The sequence below is a fragment of the Panthera pardus genome, unplaced genomic scaffold (assembly GCF_024362965.1).
Source record: "Panthera pardus isolate Hobbes unplaced genomic scaffold, ASM2436296v1 HiC_scaffold_24, whole genome shotgun sequence".
NCBI lineage: Eukaryota > Metazoa > Chordata > Mammalia > Carnivora > Felidae > Panthera > Panthera pardus.
Genome location: NW_026526810.1, coordinates 106,444,246 through 106,455,834, shown reverse-complemented (window position 1 = coordinate 106,455,834; position 11,589 = coordinate 106,444,246). Strand labels below are relative to the sequence as shown.

At 52.0% G+C, this 11,589-nt stretch overlaps 2 long non-coding RNA genes across 2 annotated transcripts; both read left to right on the top strand.

The window, feature by feature from the left end:
- Positions 1-2,346: 2,346 nt before the first annotated feature.
- LOC128773024 (uncharacterized) lies at positions 2,347-4,729 on the top strand. Its single transcript, XR_008417242.1, has 2 exons — positions 2,347-2,766; positions 4,542-4,729. It is a non-coding gene; the product is annotated as an uncharacterized LOC128773024 (long non-coding RNA).
- Positions 4,730-6,516: 1,787 nt separating this feature from the next.
- LOC109268271 (uncharacterized) lies at positions 6,517-10,461 on the top strand. The gene is made up of 3 exons (XR_002080548.2): positions 6,517-6,871; positions 7,204-7,413; positions 8,454-10,461. It is a non-coding gene; the product is annotated as an uncharacterized LOC109268271 (long non-coding RNA).
- The last annotated feature ends 1,128 nt before the right edge of the window (positions 10,462-11,589 follow it).

Sequence of the window (11,589 nt, the reverse complement as noted above, 5' to 3'; positions counted from 1 at the left end):
CACTCTTCTGGCCTCAGTGGCCCATCCCAGGGGAGGGAGGCAGGAATCATCCTCTCGATATTTCTCAGTTGGTGAAATGGTTATGGCCTCTAGCTCAGTGTTAGAATCCTGGCTCTACCCCTTGCTAGGTGTGTGGCCTTTGGCCAATTACTCAGTCTCAATTCCCTCATTTATTAGATGGGTATAAACGATAAAGAGAGTGCACATAAAGCCTTTAGCCCAGGGCTGCCGCATAGCACACGCATAATACGTGGTAGGTGTGAGAAGTAAGGGAGATGATTCATTTTCAGAAATACCATATTTGTGCTATCCAGTTAATAATAGGTTTACAACCTCCTGGAAATATGTATGATTCCCCACCCCCACCCCAGTGGAGTCCCAAATCCTTAGACACTTCACTTCCTGGTTCTTCTTCTTCTCTCTGTTCCACACACTTATTTTTGTGGGCTTTGCAATGAGCATGTGCCAAAGGACAAAGGGAGGAGGGACTGAAGGTCTCTGCATCACCTCAGGGATTGCACATTTGTTCCAATCAGACTACTTTTTGGCCTTACATGGGCATAGGCAACTTCCGGGTAAGGCTGTAACCTCTGTAGTACTCAGCCAATGAGGAACCAGGGGAGGGACTTGCACGCTAGGAAATAAATTGTCTGCTGTAACTGCCCCAATTACAGCGGATGTCTGCCTGTCTGTCAGACACCTGCTCTTGCAAGAACGTTGATTAAAGCCTCGCTTCACTGTGCTCTGAGTCTCTGAGTCCCGCCTTTGATTGGGCCGGTAGGCTTATTTCTCACAGTAGGCATGATAACATGCCTACTTTTTTTTGTTTTAAACATTTATTTATTTTGAGAGACAGAGACAGAGTTTGAGCAGGTGAGGGGCGGAGAGAGAGAGAAATACAGAATCTGAAGCAGGCTCCAGGCTCTGAGCAGAGAGCCTGACGTGAGGCTCGAACCCACGAACTGTGGGATCATGACCTGAGGCAGAGTTAGGCGTTTACCCCACTGAGCCACCCAGGTGCCCCCACATTGCCCCCAACTCTTCAATGGCTCCCCCTTATCTACAGACTCAAGAATGAACTTCTAGAAGAGGCATAGAGACCTCGGGCCACTTGCTCCCTGTCACATTCTCACATTCTTGTGAAATCTGAATGCCCAGAGCTGCCAAATATATCCTGCCCACTCTCATGTTTTCTCTCCATCTTTGTCAAAATCCCTCATTTAGAATTCTTCTTTCTCCAAGATGGGTTGTCCAGCCATATGGAATGAGGAACGCCCACTGCCCTCTGCTTGTCACCCGGGGCCCTCAGTCGTTACACTGCTCTACAGGCCTGGGTGCTCCCTCCCACTGGACTGTGGGTTCCCTGAGCACAAGCCCGGGTTGGCCAGTCAGAGCCCCTCCCCCTCCTCCAAGAAGCCTCCATCTTTCTTCTTTGGGGGTGAGGCGGGGGGTAGCAGAGTGTACACAGCCAGCTCATCCATCTTCCTCTTCCCAACACGCTCACAGACTAGCTGTGTGACCTTTGGCATCTGTGGATTCCCCCCACGCTCTCTTTTTTTCTTTTTAAACACAGCATCTTGGAGCTCACTCGGAGGCCTGGCCCGGCCGGGAAGAAGTCGTCTGCTCAGTTATATTTAGGCTAGCAGAGACATCAATCTAAGGCTCTTTAAAAATAAAGTCCTGTTTCAGCTGGATCCCCAAGCACGTCCCTACCCTCTCCTAACGAGAAGCCGTTCGCCTCCTCTGGGCCCCCGTCTCAAATTCAGACTCTTCACGTGGCCCACACATGTGTGGACGTGTGGTAGATGTCAGGGAACAGTTGCCCTCCCCGGCCATGTTCAAAGGAGGATTTCTCTCCTCTTCCAGGCCTTCTTTTGCTGGGGCTTTTCTCTCCTTTCTCTCCTGGGGATCTTTTGACCTTCAAGCCCTCTTCCCTCCCAAATTAGCCAGAAGGAAACCTTGTTAATGGAGGAGATACTGCCTCCTCCAGAGTTTAACGGCCCTGCCCTTCTCCTTGCCCACAGGGCTGCTGCCTTTGTGGCCATAGGAAGAAGCAGAACAGAAGACAAAGACCAGAGACTAAAGCAGAAAGTGGGGTTTGCAGTTAGCTAGAATGTGTGAGGGGGGCCTCCGAATGGATGCTCCTGGCGGGCAGCCTGGGCGCGTGTGAGCACACGTGTGTAGCATGCTCAGGGTGCCTGGGAGGCAGCACACGGGAACACTGGGGCCGACCCTTCCCACTCCTTGACTTGGCTACCGCAGCCCTGGTTCTTTTCCATCCCCACTGATGAAACACTTCTTTATGTCTTATTCACATCCTGTCTTGACTACCACAATTGTCTCCTTGCCGGGCCCACATGTCTCTCATCACCAATGGGATCCAAATGTTGCTGACAAAATAATCTTGCTGCCTTTGTGCTGCAATCACATTCCTCCACTTTTCCAAATTTTTCCCTGTCTCCCATTACTGGGGGGATCGCACACACAGACCGCCACCTCTCTCCACTTCTTCGTTTCCCCCTCGGCCCCCACCCCCATTTCTCTCGCTGCCTTTCCTACAGGCTCGTTCCCAGCCTCTTGCTATTCCTGAGATCACAGCTCTCTCAGGCCTGCCCAGTTTTCCTGGCACAAGCTCCTTGTCCTGTGTATTCAGTCAACAAATGTTCATTAAGAGTGACAGGTACTCTTCTAGGCACTGGAGTGAAGCAAGAAGCAAAACTGAGGACAGCAGTCGGCAAAGAAAAATAGAGCAGCATGTCAAGAACTGTAAGTACTGGGAAGAAAACTAAAGCAGAGAGGGGGCCAGAGAGCAAATCTGACACAGGGTGGTTGGGAAGGGTCTCCCCGAGGAGGCCTGGGACCTGCTCCCCACCTTTCTTCCATTTGGGGCTCAGGGCTGGCCTCTCTAACATCCTCTGCTTTGCCAGAGGCTCCCCTCCCATCCTTCTCTTTGTTTGGATCGTGTTTACCTTGATCGTAAGAGCAGAGGAGGCACTGGGCATAACTCTGCTGCAGCAGGAGACCTGCCGCATTATTGACTCATTGAAGACTCACTGTGGGCAGTAGGAGCCAAGCACACACACACAAATCACTAGACACAGGCCCAGTCCTCTTGCATTGGCCCGTCCAGAACACACGCGGTCACCTGAATACGGTGTCTGAATGACAAGTGGGAGCTCTGCCCGAGTGAGCGTCCCATTGACGTCTGAATCGTGTCTCCCCTTTCCTGGAATCAGGGAGCATCCACTGGCATCGGTGACCCAAATCTGGCTCTGTCTACTCCTGCCAGGCCTCCCCCACTTCAAAGGGCGGCAGAGCCAATCAGCACCATCTTCATTTTGAAACAGCCTGTAGGAAAAGCACCCGGTAACGGAGGCTTCAATAAATGATTTTATTAACAAGTGAAATGACTCACGTTCAATTAGCATCAATCACGTTTTTAGCAAAATTGTCGTCTATATGTGTGTTTTCCTTCCTGGGAGGGGGAAGGCTGGGAGGGGTAGGAAGATGAAGTCTGGGTCTCCATTGAGACTGGGAACAAAGTTATGGATGGCTCATCTTTTCGCAGAGGCTCTTTGGGCAGCCAGCTCACTAGTGACAGTCATGCTGCCCATAACAACTGTCCTTGCCCCAGGTTTCCTAGCATGGTCTAGCTAGAGCCTCCCAGTGTAATACGTCAGCCGCAGCCTCAGTAGCCTACACACAACTGGGATGTGGCTGGTCTGAACTGATGCACGCCGCAAGTGTAAGGCACACACCAGACTTTAAAGACTAAGTACAAAAAAGACCATCACGAGAAACCTCACAAATAGGTTTTTTTACATTTATTTTTAATGTTTACTTTTATTTTTGAGAGACAGAGAGACAGAGTGTGAGGGGGAGAGGGCCAGAGAGAGAGGGAGACACAGGATCTGAAGCAGGCTCCAGGCTCTGAGCTGTCAGCACAGAGCCCAACGCAGGGCTTGAACCCACAAACCACGAGATCATGACCTGAGTGGAAGTCTGACATTTAACTGACTGAGCAACCCGGGTGCCCACTTCACAAATAATTTATATATATACACGTGTGTGTGTGTGTGTGTGTGTGTGTGTGTATATACATATATATATATATATACGTATATATATATATATATATACACACATATATTTTAAAAAATTTTTTTAATGTTTATTATTTTTGAGAGACAGAGAGAGACAGAGAGCAAGCAGGGGAGGGGCAGAGAGAGAGGGAGACACAGAATCGGAAGTAAGCTCCAGGCTCTGAGCTGCCAGCACAGAGCCCGACGCGGGGCTCAAACTCACACACTGTGAGATCATGACCTGAGGTGAAGTTGGCTGCTTAACTGACTGAGCCACTCAAGCACCCCACAAATAATTTTTATATTGATTACATGTTGAAAAGATATTTTGGGGCCAAATAAAATGTATCATTATATAATACTAGCTAAATATTGTATAAGTAATAATACTTACAAATGAAACGTATTTTTAAAATTAACTTCACTTGTTTATTTTTACCTTTTTTTTTTTTTTTTAAGGATTTTATTGTTAAGTCATTTCTACACCCACCGTGGGGCTCAGACTTACAACCGAGATCAAGAGTCGCATGCTCCACTGACTGAGCCAGCCAGGTGCCCCCATTTTTACCTTTTTAATGTGGCTATGACAAAATATAAAATTGCGTATGGGCTCGCCTTTGTGGCCTGTATTACCCTTGTATTGAAAAGCGCTGGTCTAGTATCAGATCTCTGCTTTTTAGAACACCGTTTATGGCAATAACACTTTTTCGACGGGAATCACACACACAACTCGTTGCCTAGAGCAGGTAACCTGGAGCTCAGGAGGAAGAGGGGGATGTTTGTAGGCGGAGGTTGGGGTTGCCCAGACGGGGCTGAGAGTGTGGGACGGGCAGCATCCATTTTCAGAACCTGGTCTGGAGCTTTTATTATTGGATTGGGTCATCCATTCATTTAAAAATGTGGGGGAAAATACCCGGAGGAGGCCCCCATTCAATCACCCTAAGTGGAATCTGATCCTTATCTTGGGATAAACATTCCAAATGGAAGGTGAGTGCTGGGAGATTAGGAAGATAAGGAAACCATATGGCTCTGTCAGGAGGCTCCCAGGGCCTTATTCTTGAAAGGATTAATGAATCCAAAAGTGGTGTGTAGGGAGGGGGTCGTCTCGGTGGTGTTTTTTGAGGGGGCAGAAGTCCCAGAGCTCCAAACAAGGATGTGGATGGTCTGGAGGAGGAGGACTGGAACTCAGGACCCTCTTATGCCTTTCCTGGTTTCTCTGCCCCTCCACGCTCCATCCACCCCCTTCACAACAAAGCCTTTCTAAAGTGCACTTAGCACTCAGGCCTGCTGAGCTTGGTGTTTGGGATCTGAATCCCTCACCCCCTTGTCTAACAGAGTTTCCAGAGGTTCTACCTCTGTTCCTCCTGCCGCCCCCACTGGCCATTGGTGGAGCCGAGTTGGGTACACAGGGGAGAGGGGCTTTCCTGGCGGCGCTGGGGGGTGCTGGGACTCAGGGCCACATGGTGGGGCAGAGAATCGCCAGCTGTGGGGGAGGGCAGGTAATATGAGCCCTAGAGAAAGGGATCTGGGGCTGAGAGGAGGAGGAGGGGGAGGCTACGGGCTTTTGAGCACGTTCTCTCCTCCCCTATGTCACAAGGCACTTCATCCTTCATTCCTCTGGCACTGCCTGTCTTGCACAGCTGTTCTCAGACCCACAACTGGAGACTGTCAAAGGTTTAGGTGCAGACTGGGTGCTCAAAGGAGAGAGGGTGGCTTCAGAATGGTGTGATAGAGATCACTGATGAATAAGAATAGTACAAAAAATAACCAATACTTACTGAGGGCTCATTTTGTGCCAGTGCCTACCCTTGATGACCTTGCGAAATTCACAACAGCTCTACAAGGGAGGTGTCATTTTGAGAAGGAAACCTTGGCTCAGAGAGGCTGAGTCACTTGCCCAAGGTTGCGCGGCTCTTCAGAGCCGGAGCCAGGAGTCAAATGCAAGAGGCTGAACCTTAGGGCCCAAGTTCTTGAGGCAGACAGGGGCCCAGTACATGATTATTCCCATCAGACCCCATCAGCCTTGGTCAGTGACAAGCATCAGGGGACAGCCTCCTGCCCAGATTTTGGACAGCCCCAACGCAATGAGCCTGGGCAGCAGTGCCCGGCTGCCACCAAGTGAGCCCGGATTGTCACACCTTGCTTGGGGGTGCCACCCAAGCCCACTGTTGTCCAAATAGTGCTGGCCGGGAAAAGGTCACCCTGTCACCTCCTACCCCCTACATCTTAGGGAGAGGTGGGAACAGCACGGGCAGCAGGGGTCCCACAGGGTTCCAGGCATAGGCTTTCCTGCTTCAGGCTGGCCCTGGCCGATGGCCTGGTTTTGGGCTTTTCTGTGCTCTGAGCACATCTAAACATTTGGAGAAAAACAAGAAAGCGAACAATAGACGCTTGTGGGTTAGAGGAATGGGCCCACTTCCCCCTGGGAGTCAGCACTGTTCATAAGCTGCCCCAGCTGCACTCTCACGGTGGGGATGTCACTGGAGGCTCGTTGAATCACAGCCTTGTCCTCCTTGGGGGCCGGCTACTGGCTCCTTTTATGTATCGTCGGGGATGCAAATGCTGGTGGGGCGGACGGGTGCGCAGGGGGAAGGCATGTTTTGCTGCCTGAATTTTGGGAAATCACACAGCAAAGATGCATCCGAGCCTGGCATTGTCGCTCTGCCAAGGCACCCCTTGACGGACGTGTTCCGATCAGAGCTGTCTGCCCCACGGGAAAAGAATCAGCTTTCTATCAAGTGGACTCTGGGCATCGCCCCAGAGAGCTGCAGCTCCAAAGGACCCAGAGAGTAAGTGGAGCTCGCTGGTGCTGAGAGCTGTTTGGCGGCGGTGGTGGTGACTCCCTCAGAAAGGGGCCTGTGGGGCATCGTGCTGGATGGGAGTAGGAGGAGGGCCCGTGGTGGGCTTCTCTGAGCCGGGCCCCCTCAGGCTGTTCAGATCCTGGCTTCGCATCGTCACAGCCAAAGGCAGCACGGCAGGGTGTGTTAGGCCGAGAAAAAGTCGGTGGGTGGAGGGGTGCAAACGGGAGCTCGGACCCCCTTCTTGTTCACAGCCAACCCAGGGATGACAGTCAAGGCCCCATCAGGCTAAGTCCCCTGATTGCTCCCGCATCTACCCCCAGGACCCGCAGACGACTGAGAGGGGCTGACGTGGAGTGTCCCCCGCCTGGATGGCATCCCTGGAAAAGGCTGGAGTGTTTCTACAGAGGCTGTTCAGACATCACATCACAGTCCCAGACGGCCGAGAGGTTCTTGCACTCACTTGGCTGCCCTCCCTGGGAAATGCTTTGGATCAGACAGCACTTCTGGGTTGTTTTTGCCTGAGGAAAGTGGTAAGAATTCAACAAGAATCCCATGGTTGAAGGAAAAGTCGGTGGATTTACTTAGCAAAAGTATTTGTAGAGAACGGTCCGGGGGGTGAGCAGGGTGGCGCTGCAGGCCGAGGACAGAAGACACTAATGTGGGCAAGCAGGCCTCCAGATGAGGGCACCTTGGGAGCAGACGAAGAAGATTCTAGAGACAAATGCTTGGCTCCTGGAGAATAAAGGTCTTTTTGTGTGTCTAAGAAGTTCAAAATGGCCATGCTAGGTCACGCCCACAAGCTCTGAGAGACAGTCTTGTGCTGCAGAGTTCTTCCTGAGGGTCTCCCACTCCCTGCGTCCCTTAGTCACTTAGCAGTCACTGAGGGCTGCCAAGCATGCACGCCTAAGATGTGAAGACACACAGGAAACCTCCTTGCCCTCAAAGGTCTTGCAGGCAAGCCAGTGGTGGTTCCATGATATGGAAAGAGCAAGGCTAGAAGGTGGCCAGAGAATGCACGGTGGCGGTACAGAAGCGTGAGCCTGGTGACGCAGAAGCCGGAGCTGAGTCTTCAAGAACGAGCCAGAAGCTGGCCAGGCAGTCTGAGAGGAAGGACAGCTAATCCAGACAGAGGGCACAGACTATGCAGAGGCCGAGAGGGAAAGCGTGCCCTCTCCCCACCCCCAGAGACAGCTGGAACAGTGGCTATGAAGGGAGCTGGGGCCCAAAGAAGACAAGGCCCCACATTCTTTGCTTTGACGCTCATGGTTTTCTGTCAGCTGGGCACACGTGGACTGTGAAAACCTCCTGGCACGAGGGCCTTGTCAAGTTAAGTTCCGTCCCTTTCAGCACCTTGATTAAAGGCCTTGTCCTTGGCTTTGGTGCTGGGGTGACCCCCACGGATATGCGTCTATGGGACACCCTCTCCTTTCTTACCTAACGCTTTCCTGAAAACCCGCTGGTCTGACACGCGAGAGGCAAAGAGCAGACTTGAAAGTTATAAGGGAGGGTTCTGTTCCCAGGAGGCTGAACAATATTATCACTGTTATTTTCTTGATTTCTTGATTTCTAGGCTCACAGCATCACCCTCACCCTTGCTTCTCAGAGAAGCCGTCATGAAATCAATGCAGCTTTGGAAAGGAAGGAACGTGGCAAATCCCTAATCACACCTCACCTTTAAATACGGTCTTTGACCATATTAGGACCAGAATTTCATATATGCTCCCTAATTTATTCTTTTCCTTCACAACTGAACACACAGGTGACTGGCTTGAATCCAGGGCGCGTTTGATCGAGGCTACATATTCCCCCACTTTCGGCACGCCTAATGATTTCCATCTTTGTCTCAATTGTGTTTATGAGACCTGCCCTTATCGCCAGCATCAGCGCTTCATTTTTCCATTTTCCACTCATTCTTATAAAATAACAAGGTCAAAATGCAATACAATATTCAAATACTTGTGCAAACACTGCTGAACAGCTAAAAGGCGACGCTGCTGAGACCAAACTCTGGGCCACCAGGCAGCATTTCCATGCGATGGCTTCAAATGTCAGCTCACCTGCCAACCTGGGAGAGCTCAAAACCCGCGGGTGGAGCCAGGGGTCGGGGTGGTGGTGGTGGCGTAGACCAACGTAGAGCGTATAAAAAAGCGTGCGCCAAAGTGAAAGGTACAAGGTGAAGGTCCCCCTCTGAAGCTCAGCGGGGTATAAATCCTGCCACCTCCAGCCAAGAGGCCCAGGAGCTACCATGCAAAGGGGCTGTCGGTGACGGCTTTTCTTCAGGCGGGTTGTGTTGTCTTACAGACCTGCGCCAGTATACCTTCCACGTCTCTGAGTCTGCAGGTGTGTGCGTGAAGGGAAGGGGGTTTAGGGACCACCATCCTGCTTTCCTAATCTGCACACTCATCACAGAGGGAAGTCAATTCTGGGTAACACTTTCCCAAACAACTCGGCTGCAGGCCGATCTGCAGGCAGGGGGCCTGGGGGCTGTTATCATCTCCAGAGATAGGGGGCTTACTGGCCGACAGAGTGGTGAAAGGACACTTAGTGTTGCTTGAAGACATTCCTAAGAAGACAGAGGAGCGCCTGGAAACAGACACCCAGGATTTCGCTGCCGCTTAGCAACCCTGGCAGCCGGACGTGACTCGTGTCTCTAAGCTTGCGGCTCTCGTAGCCCCAGCACACTCAGCAGTTCTGAGGGATATACGGAGAAGAGATTCATCGTCTCTCCTCAGCTGTGGAAATACCAAGAACCTTTCCTCAAAGTTTCTCGCTCTTGGATCAGAATCCTTTATGTGGGAAGGATTTGTGAGGAAGCGGTAGGTGAAAACTTTGTCTTTATTCCATGCCCAACAAGCTCTGTTAGAAGGGAAAGACTCCAGTTGTGGGCACAGGAGACCTGGCCTCCAGGCCCACCTCAGCCCTGCCTTCCTGAGTGGTTCTGGACAGGTTCCTTCACCTGCAAAACAAGAAGGTGGGGTCTATATGAGCTCTCAGCTGGAATACTCACAGTATTGGTGAATTGAGACAACACGTGAAATGTGAATCAAAGCAGGAGTTAAAAAAATACACTTCAGGAAATATTTATGGTCTTCACAGCTAGAAACGTGACCAAAGCAATGTAAGTCAACCCTGAGATTTATAACAAACCATGAGGTCAGATCTGGGGGCTCCCAGTCAGGCCTAGAACAACCACAACAAGACTGCAAAATCCTTTGCTTCTGAATCAAATCCTCCCAAGCCATTTCCTCCTCTTTCAAGTGCCCTGGATGGAAGGGTCACTCACCACCACCCTTCAAGATTCTGAGGGGGATGGGGGCTTTGGTCACAAGTTCAAATAAGAAAACCTCCTTTTGATTAAGCTGAAGTCCAAGCACACTTTATAGAGTGGCTAAGGCCCACGTTCTGTGTTTTGCTTGAAGTTTCCAAGACCTCGTCTGAAAGGCAGTGTCCCTTTACCCTTAAAGAAGAAAATGGGAAAGGGGGGGGGGGGTGTTGTGATTTTTACTTTGCAAACCTTCCCAGTGCAGGAACTCCTGTTCTGCAGTGCAGGTAAACAACACCTGAGCTGGGAAGGAAAACTACCCGGTAGTCTGCAGGGGATGCCAGCAGGACAAGGGGAGGGAGGGCACGGGGGGGGGGGGGGGGGTGGGCAGAGCCAGCTCTCTGGCGAGCTGAGCTGAAAGTCTACTTTTGTTTGAACCTCATCCCAGTCCTCACCTACCTACCCTTGAGAGGGAGGGGCCAAACCAGGGAAGGTGTGATTTCCCTGAGGGCCCGTTCCTAAAACCTGGCACCCAGAAATCTGTGGGTGCAGAAAGCCCCGGGGTGATGTCCTTTCTGCAGCGCCCCTTGGGGCCACAAACTTGTGGGAAGGAAGGACTCCACACCCCTCTCTCCTCCCTCTTCTTCGGGTTGGTTTGCGCTGGAATGCCACCCTTTTCAAAGTGTCTGAGCGACCGGCACTTTCTGAAAGCACCGAGACTGAAACCAAGCTTCTGAGTTCATAGGTTCGAGCCCCGCTGGCTGCCAGTGGGACTGGTGCTCCGCTGAAGCCTCAGCTTTGGAAACGCCTCTGTTCACTCCCAGGGCCCCCATTTTCCGATTTTTACTGCTGAGACCGCTCCCCCCCCCCCCCCCCCCGCCCCATCCTCCGCACCCGCCCCCAAGACCCAGCTCCGGTGACCCGAATGGCTGAGTCAACTTGGCGAAACAAGAGCGTCCCCAACGGGCCGGCCGCCCCCAGCCCCCTTCGCCCCTCGCTCGGCCCCACAATGCGCCCTTGTGCCGCTCCCGCAGCCAGGCCGAGGGATTTGGCGCAGGGAATGGGGGGCGGGGGGGGGGGGGGGGGAGAACAGTCGTCAGATATTTAAAACAGAGCCGAGGGAACAAAGCAGGCCTTTGTGCACCGAGGCGGCCTCGAGCAGGGAGCCGGCGGCTGCAGCGCTAGGGCTGCTCGGCGCATGCGCGCGGCGGAGCGGCAGCGCTCGGGTTACCGAGAGTTTTCCACCCCGGTTCGCCGGCCTGCGTTAACCCCTTGCCGGCCCGCTACCCGGGGCAGGGGACGGAGACGCTGTCTTTCATCTGCTGGCCGCTACAAGTTTAATTGAAAAAAGAAATAGTCATTTTCCATGTTTCTATAGGAAGCACAGATCATTAAAATAAAATGATATACCAATTGGGAACAAAGATTTTAAATGAGCGGGATT